We start from the raw sequence: 13,754 nt of genomic DNA, 5'->3' as shown, positions 1-13,754 counted from the left end.
AAACTACTAGAGCTAATGAATGAATTTGGTAAAGTAGCAGGATACAAAATTAATGCACAGAAATCTCTTGCATTTCTATACACTAATGATGAAAAATTTGAAAGAGAAATTAAGGAAACACTCCCATTTACCATTGCAACAAAAAGAATAAAATACCTAGGAATAAACCTACCTAGGGAGACAAGACCTGTATGCATAAAACTATAAGACACTGATGAAAGAAATTAAAGGTGATACAAATAAATGGAGAGATATACCATGTTCTTGGACTGGAAGAATCAACATTGTGAAAATGACTACACTACCCAAAGCAATCTACAGATTCAATGCAATCCCTACCAAACTACCAATGGCATTTTTCACAGAACTAGAACAAAAAATTTCACAATTTATATGGAAACACAAAAGACCACGAATAGCCAAAGCAATCTTGAGAAAGAAAAACAGAGCTGGAGGAATCAGGCTCCCTGATTTCAGACTATACTACAAAGCTACAGTAATCATGACAGTATGGTACTGGCACAAAAACACAATTATAGATCAATGGAACAGGATAGAAAACCCAGAGATAAACCCACACACATATGGTCACCTTATTTTTGATAAAGGAGGCAAGAATATACAATGGAGAAAAGACAGCCTCTTCAATAAGTGGTGCTGGGAAAACTGGACAGCTACATCTAACAGAATGAAATTAGAACACTCCCTAACACCATACACAAAAATAAAGTCAAAGTGGATTAAGACCTAAATGTAAGGCCAGACACTATAAAAATCTTAGAGGAAAACATAGGCAGAACACACTATGACATAAATCACAGCAAGATTCTTTTTGACCCACCTCCTTGAGAAATGGAAATAAAAACAAAATTAAAAAATGGGACCTAATGAAACTTAAAAGCTTTTGCATAGCAAAGGAAACCATAAACAAGATGAAAAGACAGCCCTCAGAATGGGAGAAAATAGTTGAAAATGAAGCAACTGACAAAGGATTAATCTCCAAAATTTACAAGGAGCTCCTGCAGCTCAATATCAAAGAAACAAACAACCCAATCCAAAAATGGGAAGAAGACCTGAATAGACATTTCTCAAAGAAGATATACAGATTGCCAACAAACACATGAAAGAATGCTCAACATCATTAATCATTAGAGAAATGCAAGTCAAAACTACAATGAGGTATCACCTCACACCAGTCAGAATGGCCATCATCAAAAAACCTACAAACAATAAATGCTGGAGAGGGTGTGGAGAAAAGGGAACCCTCTTGCACTGTTGGTGGAAATGTAAATTGATACAGCCACTATGGAGAACAGTATGGAGTTTCCTTTAAAAACTAAAAATAGAACTACCATACGACCCAGCAATCCCACTACTGGGCATATACCCTGAGAAAACCATAATGCAAAAGGAGTCATGTACCACAATGTTCATTGCAGCTCTATTTACAATAGCCAGGACATGGAAGCAACCTAAGTGTCCATTGACAGATGAATGGATAAAGAAGATGTGGCACATATATACAATGGAATATTACTCAGCCATGAAAAGAAATGAAATTGAGTTATTTGTAGTGAGGTAGATGGACCTAGAGTCTGTCATACAGAGTGAAGTAAGTCAGAAAGAGAAAAACAAATACCGTATGCTAACGCATATATATGGAACCAAAAAAAAAAAAAAAAAAAACGTCATGAAGAACCTAGGGGCGGGACAGGAATAAAGACACAGACCTACTAGAGAATGGACTTGAGGACACAGGGAGGGTGAAGGGTAAGCTGAGACAAAGTGAGAGAGTGGCATGGACATATATACACTACCAAATGTAAAACCGGTATCTAGTGAGAAGCAGCCGCATAGCCCAGGGAGATCAGCTCGGTGCTTTGTGACCACGTGGGATAGGAAGGGTGGGAGGGAGAGAGACGCAAGAGGGAAGAGATATGGGGATATATGTATATCTATAGCTTATTCACTTGGTCATAAAGCAGAAACTCACACACCATTGTAACCAATTATACTCCAATAAAGATGTTTAAAAAAAAAAAGAATAAGTTATTAGTGATGTCACAGCTCTAGGGAAACCACAGTGGATTGTAGACTTGGCTACTATCGGGAGGCTGCCTTTGTCAAGTGGAATTTTTGGAAAACTCAATATGGCATCTCACATTGACACTCGAGATTTGTTTCAAACCAGTAATTGACTATGTTGGGATGACTGGGTGGGGCACTAAATCAAATCAATGCCATTTTGGGAAGTGTTTATTTTTTTTTAAATCTCATGCTTACAGAAATTTTTCAAGTATAGTACAAAGAACATTTTTTCCTAAGCCACTTGAAAATAACTTGTTGGCATGATACCTTCACCTATAATATAACCATCAAATTCAAAACATTCCCATTGGCACATTACTACCGTCTAATTTTCTGACCCTATTCAAGTTTTGCCAGTCGTCTCTATAACGTAAAGGATCTAGTCCAGAATCATGTGTTGGATTCAGTGGTCATGTGTCTTTAGTCTCCTTCCATCTGGAATGTTTCTGTAGTCTTTCCTAGACTTTCATGATCTTGAAAGACCAGTTACTGTAAGATGTCTCTCACAGTGGGTTTGTCTGATGCTTCCTTGTTGCTAGATTCAGGTTTGGTGGGAATATCACAGAAGTGTTGTTGAGGTGGAAAATCACTTCTCCTTTATTGTCTTTAGTTCAGTGTTTGGAGGCCTTTGAATTAAACTAACAAAAGACAGATTAGCGAGAGGAAAGAAAAACAGATTTAATGCACATATGCACAGGAGTTCTCAAAGAAATGTGACTCAGAGAGGCAGTTAGGATTTGGGGCTTACATACCATCTTAATAGAGAATCGGAAGGGCCAGAGAGATACCTCTGGGAGAGCAAATAACTTCTTAGAAGGGAAGTGGAGAGAAAGGGCACTTAAGGAAAAACAAATGACATTTTGGAAAGATAAATGGGCCTTAGGAGAATAGATAGGATATGTAGTAGTTTTGTGACAGTATCTGTTTGGCGGTAGTGCCAACTTCTCTTTCTGAAAGAGAAGATTGGAGTTGTTCCCAGGGATGGGATTTATGACAATTGAATTTTTTGAGTTCTTTTGAGAAGCTCTGCTTTTAGGCAGATAAGGGATTTCAGGAACTCAAATGGCTTTAGCTTAAAATAATTTTTATGCCACAGTGGCTTATTCTGGAGCCCTTCATGGTGCTGTGTTGTGTCATTTGGTGTGTGATTTCAGTTCATCTCATGATAATGATGTTCACTTTGATCCCTTGATAAAGGGGTATGTGCCACTGTAAAGTTTCACATTGTTTTCCATTTTTAGTTAATAAGTATTTTGTGAGGGGTACTTTGAATTTATGCCAGTATCTTTCAATTTACACATATGTGAGTTTATATTATTGTGGTCTCATGGTTTAATGGGTTATAATCTGTTACTATCATTCATTTTGATGCTCAGTTATCCCTTATTTGGCCAGTGGAAGCTTATTCAAGCTGACTTTTATGTTGACACACCCCCATTAATCTTTGAGCATTTCCTTGTTTTTTGGGAGGCACATGTTGCTCCAAGATCATCTTATACTTTCCCTGCCTTAGCTCTGAAATGAGCCATTTCTCCCAGAAGCCCTGATTCTTTTTAGTGGAGAATGGTATTTAGAAACCAAGATCTGGATGATAGGTGTGCTCATCGCCATCAGGGTGTTGCTGCTGCCCACAGACTCTCTCAGTAGGTACACAATCTCTCATCACTGCTGCTCCCAAGCCACCCCTTGGGGACTCCCTCCTCATTGTCAGTGCTCTGATTCCCTGCATTAGGCTACTGTGCAATAGCACTCCTTCCTCGTTGCCCAGGTCTCAACACCCACGTCAGGCCACCTTGTCCCCTCCCACAGGGAGTCCTATCTCACCTTGCTCAGGCTCTGATGCCCTGTGCTGGGCCACAGCCCCAGGTAGAAATGCTTCTTGCTTTGCTTGGGCTCTGAAACTCTGTGGCTAGACACCTCCCACCCCACAACCCCATGCCCTGCTGTGGCGATGCCTTCTTTCTTCCAATCAGATTTTGACACCCTGGTTGGAGCTGCCACCCCTATGAGTGTACATCGTCCTCATCCTAGCCAGCCTTCGACACCCCACTCTCTGTCATCGTGGCTCCTCTACTCCTGTGTGGATTTCTGCCTTCCTTAGCTCCACCACATGGCTTCAGGAATGAATTGTTCATGAAGGGGAATAGAGCTCAATGCCATTTTAAAGTGTGGAGTTAGAAGTTACCTAATAATTTACCAAAGTCGGAAGATCTGTGGTCTTATTTTTTAACCAAGGTTCTGGAACATATAATTGAAGAGAAATGATTTCTTGAGACTTCTTATGTCGATTTTTTTTAAGATTTATTTTTAATGTGAAAATACATATTTTAGTAAGGCAAAGGTTTGATGTTTGATTCTGCATTCAATGAGAAACTAACATATATTTATAGCATATCTTCTCCAGAATATACATGTGCATTAATTACTTAGGAGTAAGTTATCTTCAGAGGATTCTGTGTCCAAAATCCATGATGAAAATTTTGGAATCCAAGTACCAGCAGTTCCTCATTTACATTCCATCAGATCTGTACTTTTTTTTTTTTTAATTAATTAATTAATTTATTTATGGCTGTGTTGGGTCTTCGTTTCTGTATGAGGGCTTTCTCTAGTTGCGGCAAGCGGGGGCCACTCTTCATCGCGGTGGGCGGGCCTCTCACTATCGCGGCCTCTTGTTGCGGAGCACAGGCTCCAGACGCGCAGGCTCAGCAGTTGTGGCTCACGGACCTAGTTGCTCCGCGGCACGTGGTATCCTCCCAGACCAGGGCTCGAACCCGTGTCCCCTGCATTGGCAGGCAGATTCTCAACCACTGTGCCACCAGGGAAGCCCAGATCTGTACTTTTAAATCAGACAAAAGGTCTAAGGTACTCTCCGTTCTACACGTGGGATGTATACTAAGGACCCTGAGTTTATATTTCCAGCCCAGATCTTGGCCCTAGAACTACCTTCAGACTCCCTCTGTTTTGGACTACCCTTTAGTCTCAATGGTGCTAAAACTTTGTCATTGAGATGGCTATGAGATATAAAATGCAGATGTCAAGTAGGCATCCCCCATGCTTCATGCTCCTATAGCCAGTGCCTGTGTGACATCTCCATTTTGATGTGTCACGGGCATCTCAAACTCAGCATGCCCACACCTGAACCCTTGAATCCTGATACTTCCCTCCAGAGCACAAATCTACTTCTTCCCAGTCTCAGTTAATGGCACAACCATCCCCCCTTGCCCCCCACAAAGCCCCAGCCAGAGACCTGGAGATGTTCTTGGCTCTTCTCCTTTATCCTTTATGTAGAATGGGTCAGTGTATTCTGTGGTCTGTTCTGTTCTTTTCAGCACTTCCTGTCTCAAGCCTAGTCCAACCCACCGACATCTCTCGCATGGTCTACCTCTTACTCCATTCTTGCCACCTTGTGATTCATTATCCTCACAGCTGCCAAAGTGATGCCTGCATATTGGATCATGTCACTAACCTACTTAAACACACTTAACAAATTCTACAATTCTTATGTACACCTGCATGACTAGCCCCCTATTCATCTCTGCAGCCTCACCTTATGCTATTCACCCCCAAGCACTTGGCCTTCTTTCTGTTCCTGGAACATATCAAACATTTTGCTACCTTAGAACTTTTGAATATCATCTGTCTAAAATATCATTAACTTCCCTATTCCAAATAGAACCTTTGAATCTTTACACTAGAGCCAAATGCTTACTGATGAGTGTGATTTGGGGACTAATCTCTGTGCTCTTACATATTCTTTATTTTGTACTTGAAGGAGAATCTCAGTGGCAATTAGTATGAAATAATTGTTAAACTTAATTTACTATTAAGAAAACAACAAGAAAGAGTCTGCTTCCAACTGCTTCCAAAATAAAAATCTTAATAAAAATCAATGTAATTATGACATTTAAAATGTAAAAAGGAAAAAAAGGCACTATGTCTATAAAATATTCAGTATATGAAACACTTTGAAACCCTGGAAGAAAAGGGAATTCAATGTATTATTGTTACCAAATTATTACTAGTTTACTTTTCACGTGACTCATTTCAGTAAAGATGGTGAATTTTTATTAATGGTGTTTGTAAATACTATAATTCCTTACATGTACGTTGCACAGTCCAGTGTACAAGAATGTGTGCATGCATTGTTTTTCTTGAATTCCAACCTCTTGAGCACAGAGAAGTGACTTGTTGTAGCATCACTTGGCCAAGTCCAGTTCTCTAGACTTATCTTCATTCAAGAAATGTTATCTGAGAGTATATTGTGCATCAAGTGCTATGCTAGGAAGTTATGAATAAAAATGTTCTCTTAGAGCTCCTGGCCTAATGGAGTAGACGCATAATAAACAAGTCAGCCAGCAAATGCATACATGTGGCTGGGGGGTATTTTTCCTTGTTCATACACACTGTTTTTCTGGAGCCAGGAATGTACTGAACTTCCAAACCAATCTTTGGATATTAAATACAAAGGAAGGGAAGAGTCAGAGACTCTTGGCATTATTAACTCATAGGAGGTAAATCATTTTACGGCATTATGAAAGATTTTATTGTTTTGTAAATTATTTGGGGGCATTATAAAAGGTTTTATTTTTTTTATAGATAATCTATCCATGAGAGCTAAAAGCCCATCCCTACCGCCCCATTCAGAATAGAATTCAGTGGAATGTAAGGGCTTGCAAATTTAGCCTCTGAAGAAGTAGGAGCAAGGGGAAGAGAGTCAAGGAGTTAGAGACAGTGGGGGATGTAAAGAACAGAGGTCTAGCCCAGACAGGGAGGGATTTTTTTCTCCTTCCAAGTGCATGATAAGGTGCCAAGTCAGGAGGATAAGCAGAAGAGAGTAATTCCCCCTGCACCCTGTAGAGACGACAAGATGAAATTGGAAGCTGAAGAGATGAACCATTTTGTATGTGCTTCTCGATTCTGTGTGCTTGACTTACCAACAGCAAGCTTCATTATTAATGAATTGCATCATTACTTGGTGAAGAAGTTAGCTCTTTATAATTTAAAGAAAACTACATGTCAGTAGTTAGAAAAAAGAGAACCAAAATGTCCATAACGTAATAGACCCTTAACTTTTGAAAGGACACTGGGACTCGTTTGAACACCATTTTTATAGTTTACTAAATAATTACAATAAATGTGTCACCCCTTTCCTGCTCATGAGATCTATTTCTCTCTACTGAAGTGTCATTAGATGCCTCCTTTCCTGCTGCCCACAGGACAATTTTTAGAGGGTGTCTGAGGTTGTGCCCTTATTTAAAAGAAAACTGCAATCTGATGTATAAATGAGTTACTGTGCTATATATGTGTAAGGAAGTATTATAGTATTTATAAGCATCATTAGTGAAAATTTATCTTTATTGAAACAAGTCATTTGAAAATTAAACCACAAATAATCTGGTAACAGTAGTACATTGAATTCCCTTTTCTTCCAAGACTTCAAACTGTTTCATATACTGAATATTTTATAGACATTGCTACTTTTTTTCTTTTTGCATTTTTAAATATCATAATTACATTGATTTTTATTAAGACATGTATTTTGGAATTAGGCTTTTTTGGGTTGTTGTTTTCTTAGTAGTAAATTAAGTTTAACAATATTCCATACTAATTGCTACTGAGATTCTTTTTCAAGTTATAAAATAAATAATATTGTAAGAGAACATAAATTAGTTCCAAAATCACATTCATCATGTAGTATTTGACTAGTGTAAAGATTCAAAGATTCTATGTCACTAAGAAAAACAGCATCATTATGATTCATAGTCATTAAGCCTCATGCTTGTTTTATCGATGGATTAAATTTTCAGCTTTTGATGAGTGTGTGTGTGTGTGTGTGTGTGTACATGTATCGTCAGTTAACAGTAAGTCTCTAGGAATGTAAGATCCAATGTTCAAAGCTAAAATTTCCCCTCCAACAGCTTCTTTCTATTTGTTCCTTATTTTTCTAAAAGGTGCCATTATCCACATCCAGTTGCTCAAGCCAGCAACTGGGCATCATCTTGACAAGTGTCTCTCCTTTATCTCCCACATCTACTCTAATGCCAGGATCTATTTATTCTGCCTTCTAAACTGCCTTCTCAGTTCTGTCCACTCATTGATCCCATAGCTGCCACCTTCATTCAAGTTACCACCATCTCTTACGTGGATTGCCACAGGGCTTCTTAACTAGTCTTCCTAGATCATTTGTACCTCCTTTCCGTATGGCAATAAGAGTCTTATAATAATGCAGATCTGATCCTAGTCTGTCTCTGCATAAAGCCCATGCATCATGTCTCCTAAGATAAAGTTCAAAGCCCTTAATATGATCTATGAAACCTCATGTGGTCTTGCCCTTACTATCTTTTCACTCACCTCCTTGCCTGAGCCACATTGTTTCTGTTCATTTCTTTGAGAACCTGCTACTCAACCATTTCAGAGTCCTGGAACGTGCTGTTCTTCCCTCCCTTCTCTACACTATCGCAGTGTAAAGTCACTTCCTCATACTTCTCGGACTGAGATAGGTCACCTTGATATTCACTTCCATGTCATCTTACACTTTCCCTTCTTAACACATGTAACTCAGAATTATTTATTCAAAGTCTGTCTTTCCCACTCAACAGGTGGATCCAAGGAGGTGAGGATCAAGTTTGAGTTGTTCATCATTTTATCCTTTTTGACATTATACTTACTTTTGACATAATGACAGAGTTCAAAAAACCCAAATAATTAAAATTTGAACACAAGTGGGTAGTGCTTATTAAAAATTTGTTTGAAAGTATCATCAACAGTCGTGTTTACTCAGGTTCAAATTGACTTGGCAATGTATGGGTACATATGGAAAGAATCTTCCAGGTGAAGAAATTTCAATATATTGGTAAGCCCTGAACAAGTGGCCTCTTTATGAGAATGTATGTGGAATGTAAAATCTAGAAGAGATTTATTTTCTTGTAGTCATGCTGCGTGTATCTAAACACATAAAAGAGGTTCCAGTATACTAACTTTACACTCACTGGAAATTTGCAGACAGATTAAGAGCAGCAAAACAGGAAGTAGACACACACCCCAAAAGTCAAGTAGATGTCATAAAGCCCAAAGCGTATGTATCCTCAAAGCCTTCACTCCAACTTTGCTTGCTCTTTACTTGTAGATAGTATCAATAAATCTATTTGCTTGGCTTTCTCATTTCTAAGGCCAAAGCCCCAAACAAGAACTGGACAGGGAAAGATGGTTGCAGGAACCCACTGTTCCCAATGGCAGTGTCGGCTGACAGCAGGGTCATCTCGCCCTCCTCCAGACTTTGGTGGGACCTTACTTGTGTGACAGCACTAACCATATGCTTTCCAAAAGTGGCATGATTATGCTTTCAAAAAGTCACTTCCCATTCTTGATCCTAAGCTCTTAAGGGGAAACCTTGACTTTTTACAAGACTTTCAGAGTATCACACAAAACCATGTCATAGTTGATGCTCATAATTAAAATAAAGCAAAACAACTCTGAGTCATCAAGAGAAAATTGAATTATGTTTAATATTGTTTGAGGTACCTGGAATGAAATATTATATTTTAGAAATGTTTTCATACCTAATAATGGAAATGAAAAGCTTTTCTTCTAAAAGAACTGAATACAAAGTTATTACTTCCATTTTTTAGAGCCACTTATAAACCATGGAGTGTCTCAGAGCTGAAGTTTTACTATTTACTACTCCTAATTCTATCGATGTATAGTTTGCAAACCCTTTAAACAACCTAGCTGACAGCAACCTATGAAGAAGAGAGGGTAAGTGTTCTCACTTTACAAATAAAAACCCTGAAGCTATAACATAAATTATTACCTCAAGATTACAGCTATTAAGGGCCAGAACTTTTAGTCTTTCTGGATACATTTAGCCATAAAACCAATGTAGCGCTGTGGTAAAATCACAAGCTTTAGTGTCAGAAACATCTAGATTTGTCTTTCCTTTAGCCACATACGAACTGAGTCACAGTGGGTGATGTGCTTAATCTCTTTAGATGAGGGCAAACTGAGCAATTATTAGTCATGTGATATATCAGTTTGGCAAAGTATGAACTGGAGCCACAAGGGGGAATCTTTGAGGAATCAGCTAATGAATTCCTTTGGGTTTTGAAGCCAGAGGATCAGGTATTAAACAAAAAGACATTTCCTGGTGACACCAACCCTCTGTGTTTTAGTAAGGTATTTTTCAGTCCATCTGACTCTCAGCTTCTCTGGGTATAACACTGGAATAACAGTAGTACCTATCTGTATCAGTCAGAATAGGTTATGTGCAGTAACGAAGAGTCCCCAAATCTCAATGATTTAAAACAAGATGTATTTCTTACTCACTCATGTCCGTTGTGGGTTGCCCAGTAGCTCTTTCACATCACCCTTATATGAGAACCTGGGATGATTGTCTTTTTATTATCTGGAAGGTTGTCATTATGGCATTATGACCATTATGGCAAGGGGAAGGGATCACAGCAAATCACACACGGGCTCTTAAAGGTTTTTGCCAGGAAAGGACATACATCTCTTCACTCACATTTGACAGACCAAGGTAAGCCACCGCTCTTGCCTAACTTCATGGGGTTGGGAAAATGAAAACCAACAGTGGGCCTGTGAGCCTGGGAAGAGAACTGAAATATTGATGAACAGCCCTAATGATCACCACCTGGCCCTAGTAGGATTGCCAGGAGGGTTAATTTAGTGAATGGAAAACACTAAGCTTAATGCCTGGTACCTTACAAGAACTAAGTAAATGTTAGGGATTGTTATGACTTACATTGGTTACAAACTTTATTCATAATGATGATTTGAACCTTATATCAGCTTGTTACATGTAGTGTGTCTTAGGAAAATAGAATTTTTGAAATAGAGCCTGTGTCTGGAAGAAAAATAGAGCTGCATGACTTCCTAACCTTGCATGAGGGAAATGCCTCAGTGTGCTACACAGACACAGCATCAGGACTCAGCTGACTTAGATGTAACAGTAGTCAGTTATTCTTTTCTGTCCAGATGGGAAATTTGTTATTTATAAACTGCTAAATAACAAAGAGGATTGGAATTATACATTTCATGTTATAGAGCCAAGTTCATTATTTTTGAGTGTCCAACCCTGTTTCTGCACATTCCTTTGCACTGTGTTAAGCTGCAAAGCCCTGCTTATGGTTCATAGATTCTTCCAGGTTGATGGTAAGCAAGTCATACTATAGTCAAAGCCATTTAGGCAAAAACAGGTCCTCTTGGTTTTTAGAGTCCTCTTTTGTCTTCCTTCTTCCTTGGGAGGAGACATTTCTCTTGCCTTATTTTTTCACTCTTTTCCGCTAAACAGGAAAGAATCGGTCATTGGGTCATTGTGGTGGATGGTTGATTGATTACATTTTACCACAAGTGACTTCGTGTGTTAGTTGGCACTTTGATCTTAAATGTGTTATTCTGGCCTGTGAGCTTCTCTACAGTGAAGACCCTGTCATCCTTTAGCCTTGGGTCCCCAATGCCCAGAAGCATCTGGAACTTAGTTGGTCTTCATTAACCGTGAATGAAGGACAGAATGACAGTGCAACAAAGGTACAGTCCCCAATTAAAGGAATTTCAGGCATAAAGAGAGAACAAGGGGACATTTTCTCAGTGCAGGAACCCCTGCAATCCTATGCTAATTATCTTTTTCCTTTCTCCTCATTTCTTTCATCCTCATGGCTGGCAGTGACCACTGGGGAAGCAAGGAGGGGTCTCCCAGATCCTACAGCACTGCTGGACATTGTTGCCTCGAGCCATATTTCTCTAACAACAGCATTGCCTTCCCCACCTCCTTCCATCCCTGAAAAAGCGTCCTGTTTTAGAAGAATACAGTCAGCCGTCCCCTCCCCACTGTTGCATCGGAGTAAAGACTGGGTCTGTTAAGGAAATTCCTCCATCTCAGTGGCTCTCAAACTTCAGTAGCATCAGCATCACCTAGAGGGCTTGTGGAAACAGATCGCTGAGCCCATCCCCAGGGTTACTGATGCAGTAGGTGGCAGAGGGCCCATGAATCTGCATTTCTAAAAAGCTCAGGGGTTATACCAATGCTGTGTTACTTTGAGCAGCACTACTCCATCTGAACTGTTCTGCTGCTCCTTCCAGAAGGAGCACCAATTTTCCAGTGCTAGTTTCTTTCTAGGTACTGGTTTTGCTTCGTTTTTCATGTTGCTTTTGAACTGGTGGAATGTTCCTAATTATTTATCTTTCTGATATCATAATACTTGTCTTCTCTTTTATGTGTCTACCCAAATGTTGTTTTGATTGTTACGGATTATGAATTCCTACGTACGGGAGCTGTCTCATCCCAGAAGACCTTGTAGAGAGAGAAAGCTGAGGGAGTTGCCTGCCCAGCGCTTATGAAGGCTGTATTTGGTCAGTAAAGGGATGGTTTCCTTGTAGCAAACATTTGGAGCCTTTAACCAACTATTTAAGAAATTCATGAGGTTTTTTCTTTTTTTATTATACTCCTGGTATCTAGCTAGTTAGCTGGTCATCCTTTTTGAAATCATTAAAAAGGAATTACTTCAGCTATATTGGTAGGAGATTAAATTAATGTGTCTGCAGTGTTGCACAAGGAGTTTTATCATTTAGTTGACTGCTTCAAGCTTTAATTTCATGGTATTAGCTCTTAAGTTGATCTTGACGTAACAACAGAGTAATCTGACTTTTGAGAATAAAGACACACGTGAGCCTGAAGAAATGAAAGTCCAGATTTTAAGCGATTTTCTGTTTGGGATGTTTATTAATAGATGAGCAAACTAGAAATTACATTAGTTAGACCATAAAATCAGCTCTTTTCCAAATGGCTTATCTGGGTATTTTCTTTATGTATATCTTTTCTCTGTGTATATCTCTAGTTACAACAGGGGAACTTGTGTAGCTCAATCAGTACACTATAAACAGCTGTGTACATTTTGGTGTCTGTTCTCCAGCCATGTGTGTTTGGGTGTGTGTGTGTGTGTATGTAAAATATAAATTTTCGAGTAAATGAGATTGCTACCACATTGTTCTTTTTATATTCAATTAGCATATTTATTGAACATTTTTTCCTGTCATTAAATGATTTTCTAGATTTGTAAAACTGACTACATGGTATTCCTTTATTTGAGTGTATCATAATTAGTTGATCAAATCATTGTGTTAATATAATTGAAAGGAAAAAAAAACCATGTTGTCAAATTACCCTCTGGAAAGAGAGAAAAAGCTTTTGTATAAACAGTGCTAACAAAAGCCTTTTGCTAACATTTCCTTAGTTTATACTTCTCCTCGGATACTTTAGGTGAAAAGTGAAATCTTTAAGCTGATTGGGTTTTAAAATATTATCTATAAGTTTAGGGTAACAGGAGTCAGTTTTTCATATCCTTAGTTTTGGAGCAAGATGGTAAAATCTGTAGCAGTAAAAAGATAAAATACCAAAACTCATGCCTCAAAGTAATAAGATATATAAGAAGCTAAATAGATTGAGTGTTGCCATCCGTTACTTGCTTTTGGGGATATTTGATCTTTCTTTTATCTATGTATTGGGTGATGTGGTATTTGGGTATTTGTGGTATTTGGTTTGGTTTTGTTTTTTTTTGAGGAACTTGATTACTTCCCACATACTATCTTGAAAATTTTTATGTAAGTGGTTCTTGTAAAGGTTAGAAGCTGAACTCATTTTGTCATCACCAACA

General features: G+C 38.6%; 1 protein-coding gene across 1 annotated transcript in view; it reads left to right on the top strand.

The window, feature by feature from the left end:
- The window catches only part of TMEM200A (transmembrane protein 200A), a 71,631-nt gene that overhangs the window by 40,751 nt on the left and 17,126 nt on the right, over positions 1-13,754 (top strand). The window lies entirely within an intron of this gene.

This window comes from Orcinus orca, chromosome 12 (assembly GCF_937001465.1).
Source record: "Orcinus orca chromosome 12, mOrcOrc1.1, whole genome shotgun sequence".
NCBI classification, from domain to species: domain Eukaryota; kingdom Metazoa; phylum Chordata; class Mammalia; order Artiodactyla; family Delphinidae; genus Orcinus; species Orcinus orca.
The sequence above is the reverse complement of the archived record's forward strand: the minus strand, read 5'-3'. Positions and strand labels throughout refer to the sequence as shown.